This window comes from Phocoena phocoena, chromosome X (assembly GCF_963924675.1).
Source record: "Phocoena phocoena chromosome X, mPhoPho1.1, whole genome shotgun sequence".
In the NCBI taxonomy this organism is placed as follows: Eukaryota; Metazoa; Chordata; class Mammalia; order Artiodactyla; family Phocoenidae; genus Phocoena; species Phocoena phocoena.
Window position 1 is genome coordinate 115,156,991 of NC_089240.1, and position 22,838 is coordinate 115,179,828.

The following is a 22,838-nucleotide window of genomic DNA, read 5'->3' on the forward strand; positions in this document are numbered from 1 at the left end:
AGCAGAGAAAGATGAAAAGATTGAGAAACCAAAACATTGCAAGTGGTCAAGGCAGGTCATATAGATGAGAGGACTGTGTTGAGATAATGTCTGTGAGTGAAGGTGGATTCATTCTCCACATGTTCTTTTTCATCCCTATTAGGGTGCCAAGCACTAGGAGAGGCTCTCAGACATGGCGGTGCATAAGGCCAACAGGCTTCTGCTCGCAGGAAGCTTATATTCTAGTGGATTCAGAGTGAAGGGACTTGATTCCTCAGGAATCTTCAACAGGACAGACCACAGAGTTAGGAGTCCTTCATGACTGTGGAAGGAGTAGTTTCAACATGAAATCGAAGGATGGACCAACTGAGAACGTGATGATTGGGGCTGTCATAAAGCGCTGACAACGAGAGTAGGATCTTCAGTTAGTGACTTACGAGACTGATCAGAGAAGCCGACGAGAAATAGGTGAACCTGTGTATGTAGTATTTTTTTCCCGTTATCCTCATATCCTATAATAAACCAGTTTTGGATGGAAGAAGACTATAAAGGTAAAGATGAAAGTAAGGAAAGGTGTGATTCTATGAGTATGGTCTTCTGAGGTGATGATTTTCCTTATATGCCATTGCCTTTATTTTTAAAAAATTTTATTTTATTGAAGTATAGTTGATTTACAGTGCTATCGCCTTTAAAGTGAGAATAGCACCCCCTTCTCCTCCTGTTTCTATCCTTATTCTTCCTTCTCCTCTACCTCCTTCTCCTCCTCATTATTATTATCATATTGTAGCTTTTCTAGAAAATCTTCTGTTTGGGCAATAGTCCAGGTCCCATTTTGTCACACCACCCAGAACTCTCTTCAGATAAACTTTATTTACTTATTATTTCTTTAAAGATTTACTTATCATTTATTTTATTTATTATTGGCTGCATTGTGTCTTGGTTGTGGCACATGGGATCTTCATTGAGGCATGCGGGATCTTTTGTTGTGGTCTTCTGTCTAGTTGTGGCGTGCAGGTTTTCTCTTCTTTAGTTGTGGTGCATGGGCTCCAGAGTGCGTAGGCTCTGTAGTTTGCGGCACACAGGCTCTCTAGTTGAGGTGCACGAGCTCAGTAGTTGTGGTACGTGGGCTTAGTTGCTCCACGACATGTGGGATCTTAGTTCCCTGACCAGGGATGGAACCCACATTCCCTGCATTGTAAGGTGGATTCTTTACCGCTGGACCACCAGGGAAGTCCCTGGATAAAATTTATTTAAGTGCTTTCTTTAAAGGGGTTGTGAAAGCGAAGGGCATCCAGATAGATTGTGGGGCTAATCTCTAGTAGTATTAATATTTATAATGTAACAATAAATGTACTTTAGTTTCTGTCTCAAGCTAATTTACTTATGACATTTAACAGATATTTTAGACATTATCTTAAAGGCATTTTTCTAAAACAGTGCTGGCCTTTTCAAAGATTCTGGTGAAACTTTTTTGATGTGTCTGGATTTGTCTGGGCAGTGGGATGGCAGAAGGTCTTGATTTTGATTTGGGCATAGATTTTAAGATTCAGTTTTGGAAACAGTATGTAAGAGATGGTAGGTAAGTGGTCCATGGGGTCTTTACCCCGAAGCTTGATAAAGACTTGATAGAGTTAAAAGCCTTAGTCCATCAGCTAAGAAGTCAGTCAGTCAGTCATCAATTCAACATTGATTCCTGAACTTCCATTCTCAGTTTCATGTTCTGGAACTATGTCTGTGTTCCTGATCTTATTCATTTCCCCTTGTTTCTTTTTGGGAATGTACTCTTACAAAGTTCTAAAATAACCTTAAGAATAGTGTTGCTTCTACTGATTTATTTGTAATGCACATTTGTGATAGAGCTGTTTTTTTTGTTTTGTTTTGTTTTTTTGTGGTACGCAGGTCTCTCACTGTTGTGGCCTCTCCCGCTGCGGAGCACAGGCTCCGGACGCGCAGGCTCAGCGGCCATGGCTCACGGGCCCAGCCGCTCTGTGGCATGTGGGATCTTCCCGGACCAGGGCACGAACCTGCGTCCCCTGCATCGGCAGGCGGACTCTCAACCACTGCGCCACCATGGAAGCCCTGATAGAGTTTTGTTTTAAAAAAAAAGTATTTATTTGTTTTTGGCTGCGTTGGGTCTTTGTTGCTGTTCGCGGGCTTTCTCTAGTTGCGGCGAGCAGGGGCTACTCTTTGTTGTGGTGTGCAGGCTTCTCATTGCGGTGGCTTCTCTTGTTGCGGAGCACGGGCTCTAGGCACACGGGCGTCAGTAGTTGTGACTCACGGGCTCTAGAGCACAGGCTCAGTAGTTGTGGTGCATGGGCTTAGTTGCTCCGTGGCATGTGGGAATCTTCCCGGACCAGGACTCAAACCCGTGTCTCCTGCATTGGCAGGCGGATTCTTAACCACTGCGCTACCAGGGAAGCCCCTTGTGATAGAGCTTTAAGTTCATTTAATATATTGATGTATTCAGCCTTTGATCCACATTTAACCTTAGAAAACTGATCGACATAATGATAATTTGAATGTCTTTCTTTTACGTGTGCACACATTTTCTTTTTAGTATTCAAATAAGAAACTTGAGATTTAACTTCTCTTTTTCCTTCTTTATGTTTTCTAGTATTATGAATTCCGTTGTTATTGCTGTCTTCTTATCTGGAATGGTGGCTATGATCATATTAAGGACTCTCCATAAAGATGTTATCAGATATAATTAGATGAGTTTTCCCGTAAGTAAAAATGCACATATTTGATTCAGCAAATATTTGAGTGCCTGCTTTGCCCAGTTCTCAATGTTATATTTCTACTTAGAGTATAACACCTTGAATACAATGCATTTTGATGTCTAGTAGTTTTGCATATTATGCTGAATCGAAGTACAGAGTGTTGTGTTGATTCTTAAAAAGTACAGGTAAGTTTATTAGAGAGTTATTTGCTATCAACTCTTTGGTTATATTCCTTTTCATGTTTCTGACCTTTCAAAATATCATTATTTAAGATTTTCATTAATTTGCAGCATGAGATAAGTATACGAAACACTGCAAAATACTACAATTTAGGGTAAATTTAGTTTTATCAATTTATACTGTTTTGACTCTTGTAATCATTTGTGTATTGACGAACGTTTAATTTCTATAGAATTGGTTGAATCTTTTTTTTAAAATTTATTTATTTATTTTTGGCTGCGTTGGTCTTTGTTGCTGTGCGCGGTCTTCCTCTAGTTGTGGTGAGCGGGGGCTACTCTTTGTTGCAGTGTGCGGGCTTCTCACTGTGGTGGCTTCTCTTGTGAAGCACGGGCTCTAGGCACGCAGGCTTCAGTAGTTGTGGCACACGGGCTTAGTTGCTCCGCAGCATGTGGGATCTTCCCGGACCAGGGATTGAACCCTTGTCCCCTGCATTGACAGGCGGATTCTTAACCACTGCGCCACCAGGAAGTCCCTTGGTTGAATCTTTTATGTATGTTAAATCGTGTTGCTTTCTTCATGAAAATCAAGCCAGTTGTGTCCTTTATATAATTAACACACTCCCTCCAATGCAAAACTTAAGGTAAGGGAATAGCTCATTTGTATGACAGGGTCACATACCTGCCAGAGACCTACTGTAACCAAAATGAGCCATTGGTTTCCAGCTAGTCTGTCTCTAGAGGAAAATTCATTTTTCTCTAACTTTCAGAGCTCTTGTAACTTTCTGTCCTAGTAACTCCCGTGTTTATTAAAGACTTTCTCATATGCAGGAAGATGCCCAGAAGGAATTTGGTTGGAAGCTGGTTCATGGGGATGTATTCAGACCTCCAAGGAGTAGAATGTTGCTGTCAGTTTTCCTGGGTCAAGAGCACAAGTTTTGATTATGACATTTATTACTTTATGTGAGTAATCTCAGATCAATATGTGTCTTCTTCAACATTCTTAGTGAGCTGCTAACATATGTTAAACTTTGATTCATGTGTACAAAAGAACTTTGAAAATTCTACCCTAAAGTTTAAGGAAATGTGTGTTTTATAGTACTTATATTTCTTCCTTCTCAAATTAAGGATATGAGTCTGAATATGTTCCTATATCAAGGAACTTTCATAGCTTCTTCAGTTTTGAGTAATTTATTGTAATGTCTAATACACTTGTTCCTTGCTTTGCAAGGTAGATGCGTTCTTGAAAATCAGCATGTGGGTAGAATCATATTTTAAATGAACTCAGGGAGTTATAATTCAAAGACTAGCATTTTGAAATGCTATGGCAAGCCTGAGTGCTGGTCTTTAAATGTATAAGCGCAATGGCATCGTTAGTAGGCTTACAGTGGCTGAGGAACTCTGGCTGCCTTCATTTAGCAACTAAAAATGGAGTTTGTCAGTTTGTGATAACCAGAGTGCTGATTTTCACAAACAAAGCTGCTGTAAATAAATGTCTTATTAGCTGTTTCAGATGTCAGTGATAATTTCAAAATTTAGCTCTTAAGGTTATATTTTCCTGAGACCAAGTCTCACTTTGATTTTTTTCCCCCTTACCTTGAATAAAAGGAAACAGAAGGAAATTTTTGTGGGAAAAATGATTTGCTGTTTATGCAGTGACTACTGGAGTAGGGAAGGGGAAGATCTTTTGTTTAATTTTGATTTAAACAGTGAGATTAAAGGCTAAATTGAAAACATATCATTTGCCTTGTATGGAAAATCAGACTTTTTCATTAAGAAAAAATTGTCAAAAAAATTAGCTAAGAGAATAACTTCAGAGAATTTCCTTGTATGCTGTTTCATAAAAATATCTTCATAAGGTTGTCTTTATTATAAAGTCCTATGTGCTTTTGAGGCCATTATTGTCACTGGTTTGATATTTCTCTTTTGTGCCTTTAGTTCTGGCTTGTCTTGGTTTCCTTTCCCCTGCCAATCGAGGTGCTTTAATGACCAGTGCTATTCTGTTATGGGTCCTTCTGGGAACCTCTGCTGGATACGTATCTGCTAAGATGTATATGAGTAAGCATTGCAACTGTTATTATTCCAGTAAGTTGGTGTGTTAAATGTAGAAATTAAAAAGCTGTAAAATTAAAAATTCAGAAATTGCATGGGGAATTTTAGCTGACCTAGCAAAATGTAGTTGTGTGTTAGTTACTATAAAGTATTTGTAAAGTGGACTAAATCCAGTTGCTCCAGTAAGTCTTCTGTCCTTTACTTCCTCAGCATTTAGAGGTATTAAGTGGAAGACAAATTTTTTGCTGACGACACTACTGTGTCCTGGGTTAGTATCTCACATTCTCTTTTCTCTATGCAATTATACCCTTTCTTATACTTTTTAAAAAAATAACTATTTATTTATTTATTTTTGGCTGAGTTGGGTCTTCGTTGCTGCACACAGGCTTTCTCTAGTTGTGGTGAGTGGGAGCTACTCTTTGTTGCGGTGCATGGGCTTCTCATTGCGGTGGCTTCTCTTGTTGCAGAACGTGGGCTCTATGCATGTGGGCTTCAGTAGTTGTGGCACGTGGGCTTCAGCAGTTGTGGCTCGTGAGCTCTAGAGCGCAGCTCCATACTTGTGGCGCACGGACTTAGTTGCTCCACAGCATGTGGGATCTTCCTGGACCAGGGCTCGAATCCGTGTCCCCTGCATTGGCAGGCAGATTCTTAACCACTGTGCCACCAGGGAAGCCCCTTTCTTATACTTTATCTTGGAAAAAATCATTTTACACGATAATGAAGAGTAGAAAGGAGTTGAATGACCACTGTTTTTTCTGTGGCTGCAGCTTTCTTTTTCTGGTGTATCTGCATTCTTTTCATCTTTCTGTACATCTTAAACCCTAGTACAAAGAGATGGCGATAGTGCTGCGGAATTCCATTTTGATCTTTGTTTTTGAAGCAGGTTTCATAAATGCTCATCTCAGTTATGCATCTTGCCTTATATATCATGTTAGAGTGGCAATTTATACACTACATTGTGTTATTCTCTTCGTCCTTGCCTTCAGTGATTATTTCTTCATGTCTCACCTAGTTACTGCAGTGTCATTAGTGACTACAGTCCCCAGGCACAGTCATGGTCAGAGTGGGAGTCGGGGTGCTGCTGCACAGTGGCCATAATGGGAGCTCATCCAGTCCCCTAATTATAGAGATGTGGAACCAGTGTGTTCAAGGTCACACAAGAAGTCAGTCATGAAGCCCAGGCTGTATATAACCGAACGCACCCCTTACATCCCGTCCAGTGCTCTTCCCATAATACCTCACTGATAAGGTGCTGACTTGCTTAAGGTTTTATCTCCAAATTCTTTAATATGTTTTTTCTTAGTCAGCTTGGGCTGCCATAACAAAATACCATAGACTGAGTGGCTTAAACAACAGACATTTATTTTTTCACGGTTCTGGAGACTGGGAAGCCCAAGATCAGGGCATCAACAGGGTCGGGTCCTGGTGAGCACTCTCTTCCTGGTTGCTGCTAGCTGCCTTCTTGCTGTGTCCTCACATGGCAAGGGAAAAGAGAAAGAGAGAGAGAGAACCCTTTGGTGTCTCTCCTTATAAGGGCACTGATGCCATCATGAAGACCGCACCCTCATGACCTCATGTAAACCTTATTACTCCCTAAAGGCCCCATTTCCAAATACTGTCACATTAGGGATTAGGGTTTCAACATATGAATTTTGGGGGACACAATTCAGTCCATAGCAAGTTCCATTAAAAAAAATTCTTTCCTTGATATGTTCTGAAGGACAAGTTTTTTTTTTTTTAAGGAAAAAGTAGTGGATTATATCTTAACTGTTGTGTGGTACTTTAATTTTCTTTTGTTGTAAAATTCCCATGTCCTTGATGCTAGAGTGTGTCACAATAGTGGAAGTCCTATAATGAAACTTATACGTAGTAAATTCAGTTATATTATATACTAATTAGTGACAAAATGAGAACAAATGCTCTGTGACTGAGTATAACGCCATAAACAATTCAATGCAGTGATAGATGATATATTTAGTAGGCTCATAATCTTTTATCTACATGTGGCTTGTTTTCTCCTAAACTCCAGGGAAAAAGGTAATATCATTGAAAAGACTGAACATTATAAGTTTACACATCAAATACATGTACCGCAGTTTTTGACTTATTTAAAATAAGGACAATGCACTCCCCTCCCCCTTACCACCTTGAATACAGCCATCTGCTTTTTCTATAACTCTTTTCAAGGGAACTAGAATGGGTGGTCTTTCCTGAGGTGAATGCTTTAATATATTTATGTAAGAAAGCAATGTCCTTGACAATATTTCAGATTATTTGTTGTTTCAAGTTCAAGACTCAGATGAATCTGAAATTGAATAACTTTGGCAACAAAGTGCCATTGTGCTAAAGTCATTATACTGGATTGTCACGCAAGGGATATTGCAAGCAAGAACTAGTCAATAAACCATGTACTATTCTCTTCATTATTTAGTTACTCATTCAACATATTTATTGTGTTTTTAAAAAATTTTGTCTTGTTTTTGTTTTTTACTATATTTAATGCATTATGCTAGGCACTGTAGAGGAAATAAATGTAAATCTCCCCTGAAACTGCCTTCGTGGCTTCAGATGAATAATAATGGCCCATTTTTCATCAGACAGATGTTCCATCTTATTGTAAAAAGAAGTTACGTCATTGAAATAGAAAATATAAAAGAATTAGAATATGCTGTGTCACTAAGCTTGATTAGCTAAACTGAACAATTAATGTCTGAAAAGCATTAGCATTTGCAATGCACTATGAGCTGTTTTTATCATGTTTACTATGGGATCAATTTTGAAGAACGTTTTACACAGAAAAATTTAAAAATTAGAGTAGGAATCCATAATAACATGGCTCAGGGTTACATGGGCTATGAAATGATGCAGGGGCAAACCACTTTTGTGAAAATAAAATTTTTTTTTAATTTGAAAAGCAACTGTTAGCAGTGGTTGTCTCCTGGGTGGCTGGGGGACAAGAGTGAGAAGGAGACTATTTTATACTTATTTTTCACTGTTTCTCTGTTTCTTTTTACTTTTCACATTGTGTACCATATGCACGCATTACCTATTTTTAAATAATTTAATTATAAACAACAATAACAACTCATAACCATATTTTGAAGTGGAGAGGTAGCATTAGAGGCTACCGGCATAGGCTTTAGAGTCAGACACACACACACACACACACACACACACACACACACACACACACGCACCCTATGCTCTATACACATAGGGGTCCATTTCCCAATTCTGCCCCTTTCTAATTAATGAGGCCTTGAGTAGGTTGTGAATAATGCTGCAATGAACATGAGAGTGCAGCTATCCCTTTGAGATCCTGTTTTCATTTCCTTTATATATATACCCAGAAGTGGGATGGCTGGATCATACGGTAATTCTATTTAAAAAATTTTGGTGAACCTCCATACTGTTTTCCTTAGTGCCTATACCAATTTAGATTCCCACCAAGAGTGCACGAGGGTTCCTTTTTTTCCACATCCTCGCCAACACTTCTTATCTCTTGTTTTTGGTGATAGCCATTCTGACAGGTGTGAGGTGATATCTCACTGTGGTTTTGATTTGCATTTCCCTGATGATTAGTGATGTTGAGCATCTTTTCATGTGTCTGTTGGCCATCTGTATGTCTTCTTTGGAAAAGTGTGTATTCAGGTCCTCTGCCTATTTGTCAACCAGATTGTTTTTTTGCTATTGAGTTGTGTGAGTTCTTTATATACTTTGGATGTTAACTCCTTATCACATATATGATTTGCAAATATTTTCTCACATTCTGTAAGTTGTCGTTCCATTTTATTGATTGTTTCTTTTGCTGTACAGAAGGTTTTTAGTTAGATGTAGTTCTGCTTCTTAAGTTTTGCTTTTGTTGCTTGTGCTTTTGGTGTCATATCCAAAAAATTGTGTGAAGACAAATGTCAAGGAGTTTTGACCCTATGTTTTCTTCTAGGAGTTTATGGTTTCAGGTCTTATGTTTAAGTCTTTAATCCATTTTGAGTTAATTTTTGTGAGTGGTATAAGATAGGGATCCAATTTTATTCTTCTGAATGTGGTTATTCAGTTTCTCAACAGCACTTATCAATTTCTTGGCTCCCTTGTCAAATACTAGTTGACAGTATATGCAGGGATTTATTTCTGGGCTCTTAATCCTGTTCTATTAGTCTGTGTGTCTATTTTTATATCAGTACCATACTATTTTGATTACCATAGCTTTGTAGTATAGTTTGAAATCAAGAAATGTGATGCCTCCAGTTTTATTCTTCTCTTTCAAGATTGCTTTGGCTATTCGGGGTCTTTTGTAGTTCCATACAAATTTTACAGTTGCTCTTTCTATCTCTGTGGAAAATGCCATTGGAATTTTTCAGCTGCTAATCTACTAATCTAATTTCTGTCTCTATGGACTTGCCTCTTCTGGACAATTTCATATAAATGGAATCATAAAAAGTGTGGCCTCTTGTGTCTGACTTCTTTCACTTAGCATAATGTTTTCAGAGTTCATCCACGTTATAGCATGTATCACTACTTCATTCCTTTTATGATTGAACAGTATTCCATTGTATCAATATACCACTTTTTGTTTACCCATTCATAAGTTGATGGTCATTTGGGCTGTTTTCACCTTTTGGATAATATGAATAGTGTTGCTATGAACATTTGTATGTGATGTTTTGAGTGAAAATATGCTTCCAATTCTACTGGGTAGATACTGGGTATATACCTGAGAGTAGAATTACTGGGTCATATGGTCACTATGCTTACTATTTTGAGAGACCGCCAGACTATTTTCAAAAGTTGTTGTACCATTTTACATTCCCACCAGCAATGTATGAGGGTTCCAATTTCTCTACACCCTCGTCAACACTTGTTACTGTTTTTGCTTATAGCCATCCTAATTATTATGAAGTGATCTTGCATTGTAGTTTTAATTTACACTTTTTGATGACTAATGATATTGAGCATCTTTTCATGTGCTTATTGGTCATTTGCATATCTTCTTTAGAAATATGTCTATTCAAATCCTTTGTCCGTTTTTAAATTGGATTATTTTTCTTTTTATTGTTGAATTGTAAGGGTTCTGTATATATTTTGGTTACTGGTTGATTATCAGGTATATGATTTGTAAATATTTTCTTCCATTCTGTGAATTGTCATCTCAATTTCTTGATAGTGTTCTTTGAAGTGCAAAACTTTAAAATTTTGATGACATTCACTTTATTTACTTTTTCTTTGGTTGCTTTTGCTTTAGGTGTCATATTTAAGAAGCCTAATCCAAGGTCATTAAAATTTATGCTTGGGCTTACATGGTGGTGCAGTGGTTGAGAGTCCGCCTGCTGATGCAGGGGACACGGGTTCGTGCCCCAGTCTGGGAAGATCCCACATGCCGCGGAGCAGCTGGGTGCATGAGCCATGGCTGCTGAGCCTGCGCGTCTGGGGCCTGTGCTCCGCAACGGGAGAGGCCACAACAGTGAGAGGCCCGTGTACCGCAAAAAAAGAAAAATAAAATTTATGCTTATGTTTTCATATAAAAGTCTTCTAGTTTTACATCTTAAATATAGGTCTTTGATCCATTTTGAGTTAATTTTTGTATATGTGTGAGGTAGGGATCTAACTTCATTCTTTTGTACATGGATATCCAGGTGTCCTGACATATTTGTTGAAAAGACTCTTCTGCTCCAATTGATTTGTCTTGATTCCCTTATTGAAAATGAAGTGTCCATAAATCTGTGGGTTTATTTCTGAACTTTCACTCCTATTCCATTAGTCTATATGTCTATCCTTAGACCAGTACCCGTAGTCTTTTTTCCTTTTTTTTTTTTTTTTGCGGTACGTGGGCCTCTCCCGCCGCGAAGCACAGGCTCTGGACGTGCAGGCTCAGCGGCCATGGCTCACGGGCCCAGCCGCTCCGCAGCACGTGGGATCCTCCCGGACTGGTGCATGAACCCACGTCCCCTGCATCGGCAGGCGGACTCCCAACCACTGCGCCACCAGGGAAGCCCCTTTTTTCCTTTTTTTGTAAGTTTGTTGCTCCTTTTTGTGTATTTGTAATCTCTGAGATTATCTCTAATCTATTTATTTATTTTTGGCTGTGTTGGGTCTTAGTTGTGGCACGTGGGGTCTTTTGTTGTGGTGTGCAGGCTCTTCATTGTGGCACATGGGCTTCTCTCTAGTTGTGGCACATGGGCTCCAGAGCGCGTGGGCTCTGTAGTTGTGGCTTGTGGGCTCTCTAGTTGTGGCACACAGGCTCAGTTGTTGCGGCACATGGGCATAGATCCCATGACATGTGGGATCTTAGTCCCCCAGCCAGCAATCGAACCCGCGTCCCCTGCATTGGAAGGTGGATTCTTAACCACTGGACCACCAGGGAATCCCACCCATAGTCTTGATTTTAGTCTGTAGCTTTTAATACATTTTGAAATTAGGAAGTGGGAGTCCTCCAGCTTTGTTCTTTTTCAAGATTATTTTGGCTGTTCTGGAACTTTGCATTTCCATATGAGTTTTAGGAAGGGCTTTTCAATTTCTTCAAAAAGCTGACTGGGATTTTGATAAGACTGCATGGAATCTGTAGATCAATTTGGGGGATATTGCCATCTTAACAATATTAAGTCTTCCAATTCATGAATACAGGATGTCTTTTCATTTATTTGGTCTTCTTTAATTCCTTTCAATTACATTATACTTTGGGTGATTTCAGAACTGTTAAATTTATTGAGACTTGTGTTATGGACTAACATGGTCTATCCTGGAGAACGTTCCATGTACACTTGAGAAGAATGTGTATTCTGCTGTCAATGGGTGGAGTGTTCTATAGATGTCTGTTATGTCTAGGAGGTTTACAGTGTTGTTAAAGTCTTTCATTTTCTTGTTGATCTTCTGTCTAGTTGTTCTATCCATTATTGAAAGTGTTTATTCAAGTCTCCAGCTATCGTTGTTGGATTGTCTGTTTCTTCCTTCAGTTCTGTCAGTTTTTGCTTCATATATATTTGGGGCTCTGCTGTTAGGTACATGTATGTTTACAATTGTTATATATTCTTGATAGATTGATACTTTTATTGTTATAAAAGTCCTTCTTTACCTCTCATAATGCTTTTTGTCTTAAAGTCAAATATATTTTGTCTGTTAGAAGTATAGCCACTCTAGCTCTCTTTTGGTTACTGTTTGCATGATATATCTGTATACAGTTGACCCTAGAACAACATGGGGACTAGGGGCCCTGACCACCCGCACAGTCAAAAATCTGTGTATAACTTTAGAGTCAGTCCTCTCTATCCATGATTCTGCATCCATGGATTCAATCAATAGCAGATTGTATAGCACTGTAGTATGTATTTATTGGAAAAAAATCCATGTATGAGTGGACCCATGCAGTTCAAACCCATTTTGTTCAAGTGTCAACTGTATGTAAAATCCTTTTACTTTCAATCTGTTTGTGTCTCTGAATCAAAATTGTGTCTTTTGTAGACATGATATATTTATTTGGATCATTTTTGGGGGGTTCCTTTTGCCAACCTGTGCCTTTTAATTGGAATATTTCATCCATGTACATTTAATGAAATTATTGATAAGGTAGGATTTACATCTGATATATTGCTATTTTCTTTCTATAAATTTTAGGTCTTTTTTGTCCCTTCATTACTGTCCTCTATTGTGTTAAATAGATATTTTTAGTGTACTATTTTTATTCCCTTGTCCTTTCTTTTACTATTATTTTGAGCTTCTTTTTAGTGGTTACGTTATGGGTTACAATTAATGCCTCAATTTATAACAATCTAGTTCAGATTAGTACCAACTTAATTTCAATATTATTAAAAATATTATATGCTCGTATATAGCTCCTTTCCCTCCTCCCTCCTTTTGTGCTGTTATTGTCATACAAATTACACCTTAATGCTTTGTATGCTCATCAACACAGATTTATAATTACTGCATTATGCAGCTGTCTTTTAAATTTGATAGCCAAAAAAGGAGTTTTAAATAATATTTACTATTATCATTTACTAATATTATTACCTTTCTAATCTTAGGCTTCTTCGTCTGCAGTATGGAAATAATAGTATTATTTACTTCATATGGTTGTTATGAAGATTAAATGGGATAATGTATTAAAGCATTTGGAACAGTGCCTAGCACATAATAAGTGCTTAATAAATGGTAGTTGTGGTTATTAGCTACTGTTTTCTTCTATTATCATGCCTTTGCTCAAGCTATTCCATCTATTTGTAATCCCTTTGTTCCAATTTTCCAATGACAAATTTCTGTTCATTCTTTAATTTCTAGCTCAAATACTACCACTTTCATGTTTTGAAATTGCACAATGTCTATTACCATTATTACAACACTTATAACAGTATTTCTTAGATTGGAGTTTTTTGTGATATGTCTTATCTCTCATTTTACATTCAAAGACTCATGAGGGTCAGTACTATGTCTTACTCATTTCTGTATCTTTCACAGTGTGTAGCCCAGTGCCTTGTATGAAGTATGAGTGCTTATAGAGAGTAAGTGCTCAGTAAATGACTGAATCATAAATAATTTAAAGTGCAAGACATATTCAGTTTCCTAGTTCTGTTAGTAGAACAGAATGAAGTTTAAAAGCAACAAACCAGGCATGATACAAAGAACATGTTTCCCTCAAGAGGTTTAGGGGCTCTCTTAGGTACATGAGAGAGGGAATCATAAGGTACTGGGATTCATATTTCTTAGAATGTGATAGGGTACCAGGGAATTTCAGTGCCTCGTGGCATATACATGGACAGTAAAAAAATGAATTTGATATTGAGCTGCATGAGTTGCTTGTATGTTTTGAAGATTAATCCTTTGTCATTTGCTTCATTTGCAAATACTTTCTCCATTCTGAGGGTTGTCTTTTCATCTTGTTAATGGTTGCCTTTGCTGTGCAAAAGCTTTGAAGTTTCATTAGGTCCCATTTGTTTATTTTTGTTTTTATTTCCATTTCTCTAGGAGGTGGGTCAAAAAGGATCTTGCTGTGATTTATGTCATAGAGTGTTCTGCCTAATTTTCCTCTAAGAGTTTGATGGTGTCTGCCCTTACATTTAGGTCTTTAATCCATTTTGAGTTTATTTTTGTGTATGGTGTTAGGGAGTGTTCTAATTTCATTCTTTTACATGTAGCTGTCCAGTTTTCCCAGCACCACTTATTGAAGGGGCTATCTTTTCTTCACTGTATATTTTTGCCTCCTTTATCAAAGATAAGGTGACCACATGTGCGTGGGTTTATCTCTGGACTTTCTATCCTGTTCCATTGATCTATATTTCTGTTTTTGTGCCAGTACCATACTGTCTTGATTACTGTAGCTTTGTAGTGTAGTCTGAAGTCAGGGAGCCTGATTCCTCCAGCTCCATTTTTCTTTCTCAAGATTGCATTGGCTATTCGGGATCTTTTGTGTTTCCATACAAATTGTGAAGTTTTTTGTTCTAGTTCTGTGAAAAATGCCAGTGGTAGTTTGATAGGGATTGCACTGAATCTGTAGATTGCTTTGGGTAGTAGAGTCATTTTCACAGTGTTGATTCTTCCAATCCAAGAACATGGTATATCTCTCCATCTATTTGTATCATCTTTAATTTCTTTCATCAGTGTCTTATAATTTTCTGCATACAGGTCTTTTGTCTCCTTAGGTAGGTTTATTCCTAGATATTTTATTCCTTTTGTTGCAATGGTAAATGGGAGTGTTTTCTTGATTTCACTTTCAGATTTTTCATCATTAGTGTATAGGAATGCCAGAGATTTCTGTGCATTAATTTTGTATCCTGCTACTTTACCGAATTCACTGATTAGCTCTAGTAGTTTTCTGGTAGCATCTTTAGGATTTTCTATGTATAGTATCATGTCATCTGAAAACAGTGACAGCTTTACTTATTCTTTTCCAATTTGGATTCCTTTTATTTCTTTTTCTTCTCTGATTGCTGTGGCTAAAACTTCCAAAACTATGTTGAATAATAGTGGTGAGAGTGGGCAACCTTGTCTTGTTCCTGAACCCAATCCAAAAATGGGCAGAAGACCTAAATAGACATTTCTCCAAGGAAGATATACAGATTGCCAACAAACACATGGAAGAATGCTCAACATCATTAATCATCAGAGAAATGCAAATCAAAACTACAATGCGATATCATCTCACACCGGTCAGAATGGCCATCATCAAAAAATTTACAAACAATACATGCTGGAGAGGGTGTGGAGAAAAGGGAACCCTCTTGCACTGCTGGTGGGAATGTAAACTGATACAGCCACTATGGCAAACAGTATGGAGGTTCCTTAAAAAACTAAAAATAAAACTACCATGTGACCCAGCAATCCCACTACTGGGCATATACCCTGAGAAAACCATAATTCAAAAAGAGTCATGTACCAAAATGTTCATTGCAGCTCTACTTACAATAGCCACGACATGGAAGCAACCTAAGTGTCCATCAACAGATGAATGGATAAAGAAGATGTGGCACATATATACTCAGCCATAAAAAGGAACGAAGCTGAGTTATTTGTAGTGAGGTGGATGGACCTAGAGACTGTCCTACAGAGTGAAGTAAGTCAGAAAGAGAAAAAGAAATACAATATGCTAACACATATATATGGAATGTAAAAAAAAGAAAAATATGGTCAGAAGAGCCTAGGGGCAAGACGGGAATAAAAATGCAGACCTGCTAGAGAATGGACTTGAGGACATGGGGAAGGGGAAGAGTAAGCTGGGACAAAGTGAGAGAGTGGCATGGACATATATACACTACCAAACGTAAAATAGATAGCTAGAGGGGTGGGATAGGGAGGGTGGGAGGGAGGGAGATGCAAGAGGGAAGAGATATGGGGACATATGTATATGTATAACTGATTCACTTTGTTATAAAGCAGAAACTAACACACCATTGTAAAGCAATTATACTCCAATAAAGATGTTAAAAAATGGATTTGAATTTAAATGGAGAAGCAGTTAAACTAATGAACATACGCTTCCTAAGAGAAATTGAAGAAAGTAAAATTATTTATTTATTTATTTATTTATTTTTGCGGTACGCGGGGCTCTTACTGATGTGGCCTCTCCCGTTGCGGAGCACAGGCTCCGGACGCGCAGGCTCAGCGGCCATGGCTCACGGGCCCAGCCGCTCCGCGGCATGTGGGTTCTTCCCGGACCGGGGCACGAGCCCGTGTCCCCTGCATCGGCAGGCGGACTCAACCACTGTGCCACCAGGGAAGCCCTATTTGATTGTTTTTTAAAATAAATTTATCTATTTATTTTTGGCTGCATTTGGTCTTTGTTGCTCTATGTGGACTTTCTCTCTAGTTGTGGCGAGTGGGGACTACTCTTCGTTGCGGTGCACGGGCTTCTCATTGCGGTGGCTTCTCTTGTTGCAGAGCACGGGCTCTAGGCATGCAGTCTTCAGTAGCTGTGGCGTGTAGACTCAGTAGTTGTGGCTCGTGTGCTCTAGAGCACAGGCTCAGTGGTTGTGGTGCATGGGCTTAGTTGCTCTGCGGCATGTGGGATCTTCCTGGAGCAGGGTTCGAACCCATGTCCTCTGCACTGGCAGGTGGATTCTTAACCACTGTGCCACCAGGGAACTCCCTAAAATTATTAAATGATGTCCTATTCCTTCATGTAACCCCTAAAGCAGTAGGTAGAAAAGGGAAGGAGTCAGCAGAGGTTGATTGGCATGTACTCAAATTTTAAAATTAGAAGTAGAAAGTTTGAATTCCAGTACTCAGTATTAGGTGAGTGACTGGATAAGTCCTATAACCTTTCTGATTGTCCATTTGCTTACTTGTAATGCTTGTGTCACAGAGTCATTTAGAGAAGTAAATGAACTAATGGATTGTGAAATTGTTTTGTGAGCTACAAAGCATTTTTAGTCACTCTTTTCTGTTCCTACTCTTCTATGTCTATCATCTGCTATAGCATTTCCTATGTTGTAATTTATTTGTTTATCTCTGTCTCCCACTAGACTGAGCTTTATCAGAGCAAGGATTTTTGTTTTATTTATCTTGGAACACCAGGGCCGAACACATAGGTACTCAATAAATGTTTAATGAATGTGTGAATAAATGTTTCGAGTAGGAGGTGGACCCAGATTACCTTTTAAGTTTCCTTTTAGTTTTGTTGTTTAAGATTCCATGAAAAGGTCTAGAAATAATTAGAGATTGACAAAGGAATTCATACTTAGAATATAAAAACATGAAATTGAAGGGCAGTTACAGAATCATTAAACACATATCAACATTCTAGAGTGTACTTTCAAAAGGGAAATTGTTGAGACGGGTTAATTGAGTTTATGTATAAGAAGGGAGGTTATGATTTGTCAAGTGAGAAGTAATTTTTCTGGCCATAGAAAGATAACAGCTGAAATGAGTCTCTCCAAAGCTAGGAAATGTGGCAGAGGAATATCGTGGCTAAACAAATTCATTACAGCAGAAAGGTATTAAAAAACATTTTAAGAAGTATGGTTAAGTCATGGGAAACTAGACTCCCTTATTGAGATGCCAAAAACTGATGAGACATAAGGTGGAGCTTTTGTTGTTGTATATGTTGTTGTTTGAAAGGACTGGACACTACATCTCCAACAGGAGCAAAGTATGAATAGATATGTTTACTGAAAAAAGTGTTGATAGACAGAAGAGACCGTGAACACAAGGGGGAAAGGCTGGAGTAGAAGTAGTAAAATGAAAGAACAAATGACTGAAGGTTTAGAAAGGACCAACTCACTTATAATGAGAGAGGGGGAAGCATCCAAAGCAGTGATCCTAAGTAAGAAATTGAAAATACATCGTAAATATGAAGGCAGCCTTAAAATCCTAAAATTAGAATGGACCTTGAGAGAATTTACAACTGAAGAACAAAACCAGAGATTCTCTAAACAGTAGACCTCAAAGCCTAACCTGGTTCAGCATGAAGTGGCTGTCACCACATTCCCTGGCTCTGATCTTTGACAAAATGTTTGGGGTAGGAGAAGATAGACGTGATTGGTCAAGTTGGTTCCTACCATAGAGACTTTATTATAGCACAGTGGAATGGAGAAAGCTTGCTCTTAAAAAAGTCATACACATCTGATTAAGAATCCCAGCTCTACCTCTTATCAGCTGTTCAATCTTCAGCAGATTACTTAATATCCCTAAAATACATTCAGAAAGAACTCTGTCTATCCAAATAACTTCTGTTTTTCATATACCTGGGTTGATCATTAATTTTCCTTTTTTTTTTCCTGTTCTTCATTTCTTTCTTTTTCTAAACACTGCTTTCTAAGACATTTCATCAGCTTTATCTTCCAACCCTTTTATTAAGGTTTAAATTCCTCTTGTCATTTTTTAAAAATTGAAGTATAGTTGATTTACAATGTTGTGTTAATTTCAGGTGTACAGCAAAGTGATTCAGTTATACATATATATATATATATATATATATATCCTTTTTCAGATTCTTTTCCATATAGGTTATTACAAAATACTGAGTATAGTTCCCTGTGTTATACAGTAGGTGCTTGTTGGTTATCTATTTTATATATAGCAGTGTGTATATGTTAATCCCAAACTCCTGATTTATCCCCACCCCCTTCACCCTTTGGTAACCATAAGTTTGTTTTCTATGTCTGTGAGTCTCTTTCTGTTTTGTAAATAAGTTCTTTGTATTTTTTTTTTAGATTCCACATATAAGCACCTATTGTCATATTTTTAATTCCTAAGACCTCTTCTATTTTCTCAAAAGTCCTTTAAAATTTCCTCTTCTTGTCTCATGGCTGCAAAGTCTTCTTTAATTTCTCTGAAGATCATATATTTTCTTGGTAAAGTTTTCTTCTGAGCTTCAGGGATCTTCTCTAAGGGACTAGCCCTCCCGTCTAATGTGGAGGTCTTCAAGGGGAGTTGTTTGGCTCTGCAGGTCTATCAGCATCTAAGGCTGACTTTCAACCAGTCCTCCTGGTGTTAGCCAGTCGTTCACCCCTACTTGTAGAGGTACCTGGCACTACAAATTCCTGAACCTTTTTGGAGCTCTGTGGTATAAAATTTCTTTTTAAAAAAATTTATTTATTTATTTTTGGCTGCGTCGGGTCTTTGTTGCGGCACGCGGGAGTTTTTGTTGAGGCACACGGGCTTAGTTGCCCCGCAGCATGTGGGATCTTAGTTCCCTGACCAGGGGTCGAACCTGCGTCCTCAGCATTGGGAGGTAGATTCTTAACCACTGGGCCACGAGGGAAGTCCCTTGTGGTATAAACTGAGTTGCCTCTCAGCTTTCCCTACTGATGACTTCGGATACAGGTTCCCACTTTCTACTAACTTGGTTACTATTTGTCCGCTATCTGGTTTCCAAAATTTGCTGTTAATGTCTTCTCCCCTGTATCCCCCATCCTTTTGTATTTATGCCTTTTAAAAATTCCTTTGCTATAATTTTATCAGGGTTTTGAGGAGGGAGCAGAGCTAAATGTGTGAGTTCAATCTGCCATCTTTAACCCGAAGTCTTTTAATTCTTCTGTATCCTTCAGGTCTTTTATATCCATCCTTTACATTTTAACCATCACCACATTGTACAGATTCTTAACATTTTAGTCTCCTTGCCTCTAGTGTCTCCTCCCTTAGATTTGTCCTTCGAAATGCTGTAGGTTCACCTTCCTGGAAAACTGCGCTGTGTACCTCACAGCTTTGAGTGTAAAAACCCTTCAGTTGCTTCCTGATGCTGACAAGATAAAGCCTACATTCCTTAACCTGACTTTCAAAGCCTTCCACAATCTAGCCTCTGCCCACCTTTTCAACCTCATCTTTTAGGCTTTCAGAAACACCCACATCCATACCCACCCACAGCCATACTCAGCTTGTAGCTGTGATCAAACTTGTCTGGCACACATACAAGCACAGTAGCTGGGCTTGCCTGGGGGTTTATCCAGTAGACTTAGGGGTTGACCTGCTGATTTTGAATGACTAATTTAAAACTCTGTTTTATTTTTTTTGGAAAATTTAAATTATTTTATTATAAAAAGTTATACAAAATAAACCATAAACACAACAGTGAAAAATAAAATTTAAACAGAGTTAAGCCAGTCCATAAAACATTTCAAATGAAAAAGTAATAACAAAAACCTTATCAGCTCATTTGAAATTATTCATCTTTAGATAGATGATGCTTTATTTCCTAGACTTAAAATAGTGGTCTCATTACACTTAGTTAGGCTGTGAAATATTACATAGTATTTTTATTTATTTATTTTGCGGTACGTGGGCCTCTAACTGCTGTGGCCTCTCCCGTTGCGGAGCACAGGCTCCGGACGCGCAGGCTCAGCGGCCATGGCTCACGGGCCCAGCCGCTCCGCGGCATGTGGGATCTTCCCGGACCGGGGCACGAACCCGTGTCCTCTGCATTGGCAGGGGGACTCTCAACCACTGCGCCACCAGGGAAGCCCTCAATATACTTTTTATTTATCTTTTATTAAGTATAGTTGAATTACAGTGTTGTGTTAATTACTGCGGTACAGCAAAGTGACTCAGTTATACATACATACACTCTTTTTGTTGTTCTTTTCCATTATGGTTTATCACAGGATATTGAATATAGTTCCCTGTGCTGTACAGTAGGACCTTGTTGTTTATCCATCCTATAGATACCAGTTTGCATCTGTTAATTCCAACTCCCACTCCTACTCTCTCCCACACCCCTCCCCCTTGACAAGTATATATATATATATATATATATATATATTTTTTTTTTTTTTTTTTTTTGTGGTACGTGGCCTCTCACTGTTGTGGCCTCTCCCATTGCGGAGCACAGGCTCTGGACGCGCAGGCTCAGCGGCCATGGCTCATGGGCCTAGCCGCTCCGCGGCATGTGGGATCTTCCCAGACCGGGGCACGAACCTGTGTCCCCTGCATCGGCAGGCGGACTCTCAACCACTGCACCACCAGGGAAGCCCCGCAAATATATATTTTTAAAGCAAATCAAACTGGCCACCATTCCTGAAAACGCCTCCTACACTATGCTGGAATTTAAAAGGACTTTTAATAACTTCAAGCCCTATCTGCACTACATGTGAGGCAGCCTTTAAAATTTCTTTACCTCCTGTACTGAAGGCCAAGAAAAAGAAATTGAAAATATCTGCATGATAGTAAAAAATTTTCCCCCATTACTTAGGGCTATTAATAGAAATTGTACGGCAGAATCTTTATTAGGAAGGCTGTGAAAAAAATAAAGATGTGTGTAAGATAATTTTAATGAACTTTCTTCAGGAAATATTTGTAAAACTCTTTGTTTTAAATGAATACTTGTCTGTCTTGAGGCTTTTTTTTTTTTAAAAGCACTGATTAATTTAATCCTCACATCCACGGTGGCATTGGTACTTTTGTTTTTAATTAATTAATTTCTTTTTGCTGTGTTGGGTCTTCGTTTCTGTGCGAGGGCTTTCTCTAGTTGCGGCGAGCAGGGGCCACTCTTCATCGCGGTGCGCGGGCCTCTCACTATCGTGGCCTCTCTTGTTGCAGAGCACAAGCTCCAGACGCGCAGGCTTCAGTAGTTGTGGCTCACGGGCCTAGTTGCTCCGCGGCATGTGGGATCCTCCCAGACCAGGGCTCGAACCCGTGTCCCCTGCATTAGCAGGCAGATTCCCAACCACTGCGCCACCAGGGAAGCCCCTGACTTGAGGCTTTTAATAGTCCATTTCATTCAGTCTAGGATTCTAAAATCTTTTTTAAAATTAATTAATTTTATTTATTTTTTGGCTGTGTTGAGTCTTCCTTGTTGCACGTGGGCTTTCTCTAGTTGCGGCGAGAGGGGGCTACTCTTCGTTGTGGTGCACAGGCTTCTCTCACTGTGATGGCTTTTCTTGTTGCAGAGCACGGGCTCTAGGTATGCGGGCTTCAGTAGTTGTGGCACGCAGTCTCTAGAGCGCAAGCTCAGTAGTTGTGGCACACGGGCTTAGTTGCTCTGCGGCATGTGGGATCTTCCTGGACCAGGGCTTGAACCCGTGTCCCCTGCATTGGCAGGCGGATTCTTAACCACTGCGCCACCAGGGAAGTCCCCTAAAATCTGTTTTTAATATATGTATTTTCTTAATTGTGTTCACTATATTGCATATTGAGTTTTTCAGTGGTATATTATTCCACACCTTATTTATTTTCTGCTAGACTCTTGAGCTGCAAAGATGAGTGGAATGTAGAAATTATGTCCTGTAATAAACTGCTATCTTATTATATGGTATTGAGTTTAAGCTCCAGCTCAATGACTGGGTTTATACAGTGTGATTTAATATTCTTCTAGGGTTTAACGTAGTAATTTGTTATATCCTTCCCACCAAAAGAGTGTTCTGACATTCACATCAAGTATGTTTATAACATTTTCCTGAAATCATAACGTTTTCTGATGACTTTTCTCCCCTAGTATCCTCTTTGCTGACCTCTTCATCATGAATCTAATTCTTTGGGTGGAAGGGTCATCAGCTGCCATCTCCTTTGGTACCCTGATAGGTATCCTCACAATGTGGTTTGGAATTGCAGTACCACTAACATTTTTTTTTAAACAAGTTTATTTTCTTTTTTTAAAAAATTTTATTTATTTATTTTTGGCTGTGTTGGGTCTTCGTTTCTGTGCGAGGGCTTTCTCTAGTTGCGGCGAGCGGGGGCCACTCTTCATCGCGGTGCGTGGGCCTCTCACTGTCGCGGCCTCTCTTGTCGCGGAGCACAGGCTCCAGACGCGCAGGCTCAGTAGTGTGGCTCACTGGCCTAGTTGCTCTGCGGCATGTGGGACCTTCCCACACCAGGGCTCGAACCCATGTCCCCTGCATTGGCAGGCAGATTCTCAACCACTGCGCCACCAGGGAAGCCCCCACTATCATTTTTGGGTGCATACATTGGAAGCAAGAAAAAGGTAAACTTTAAAAATACTTCTTTCGACCATTGAGTGATGTCTGAAATAATACCTCCATGTGTGTAGACTATACAT

At 39.0% G+C, this 22,838-nt stretch overlaps 1 pseudogene; it reads left to right on the forward strand.

Annotated features, from left to right (window-relative positions):
- The window catches only part of LOC136142270 (transmembrane 9 superfamily member 2-like), an 87,055-nt pseudogene that overhangs the window by 47,217 nt on the left and 17,000 nt on the right, over positions 1–22,838 (forward strand).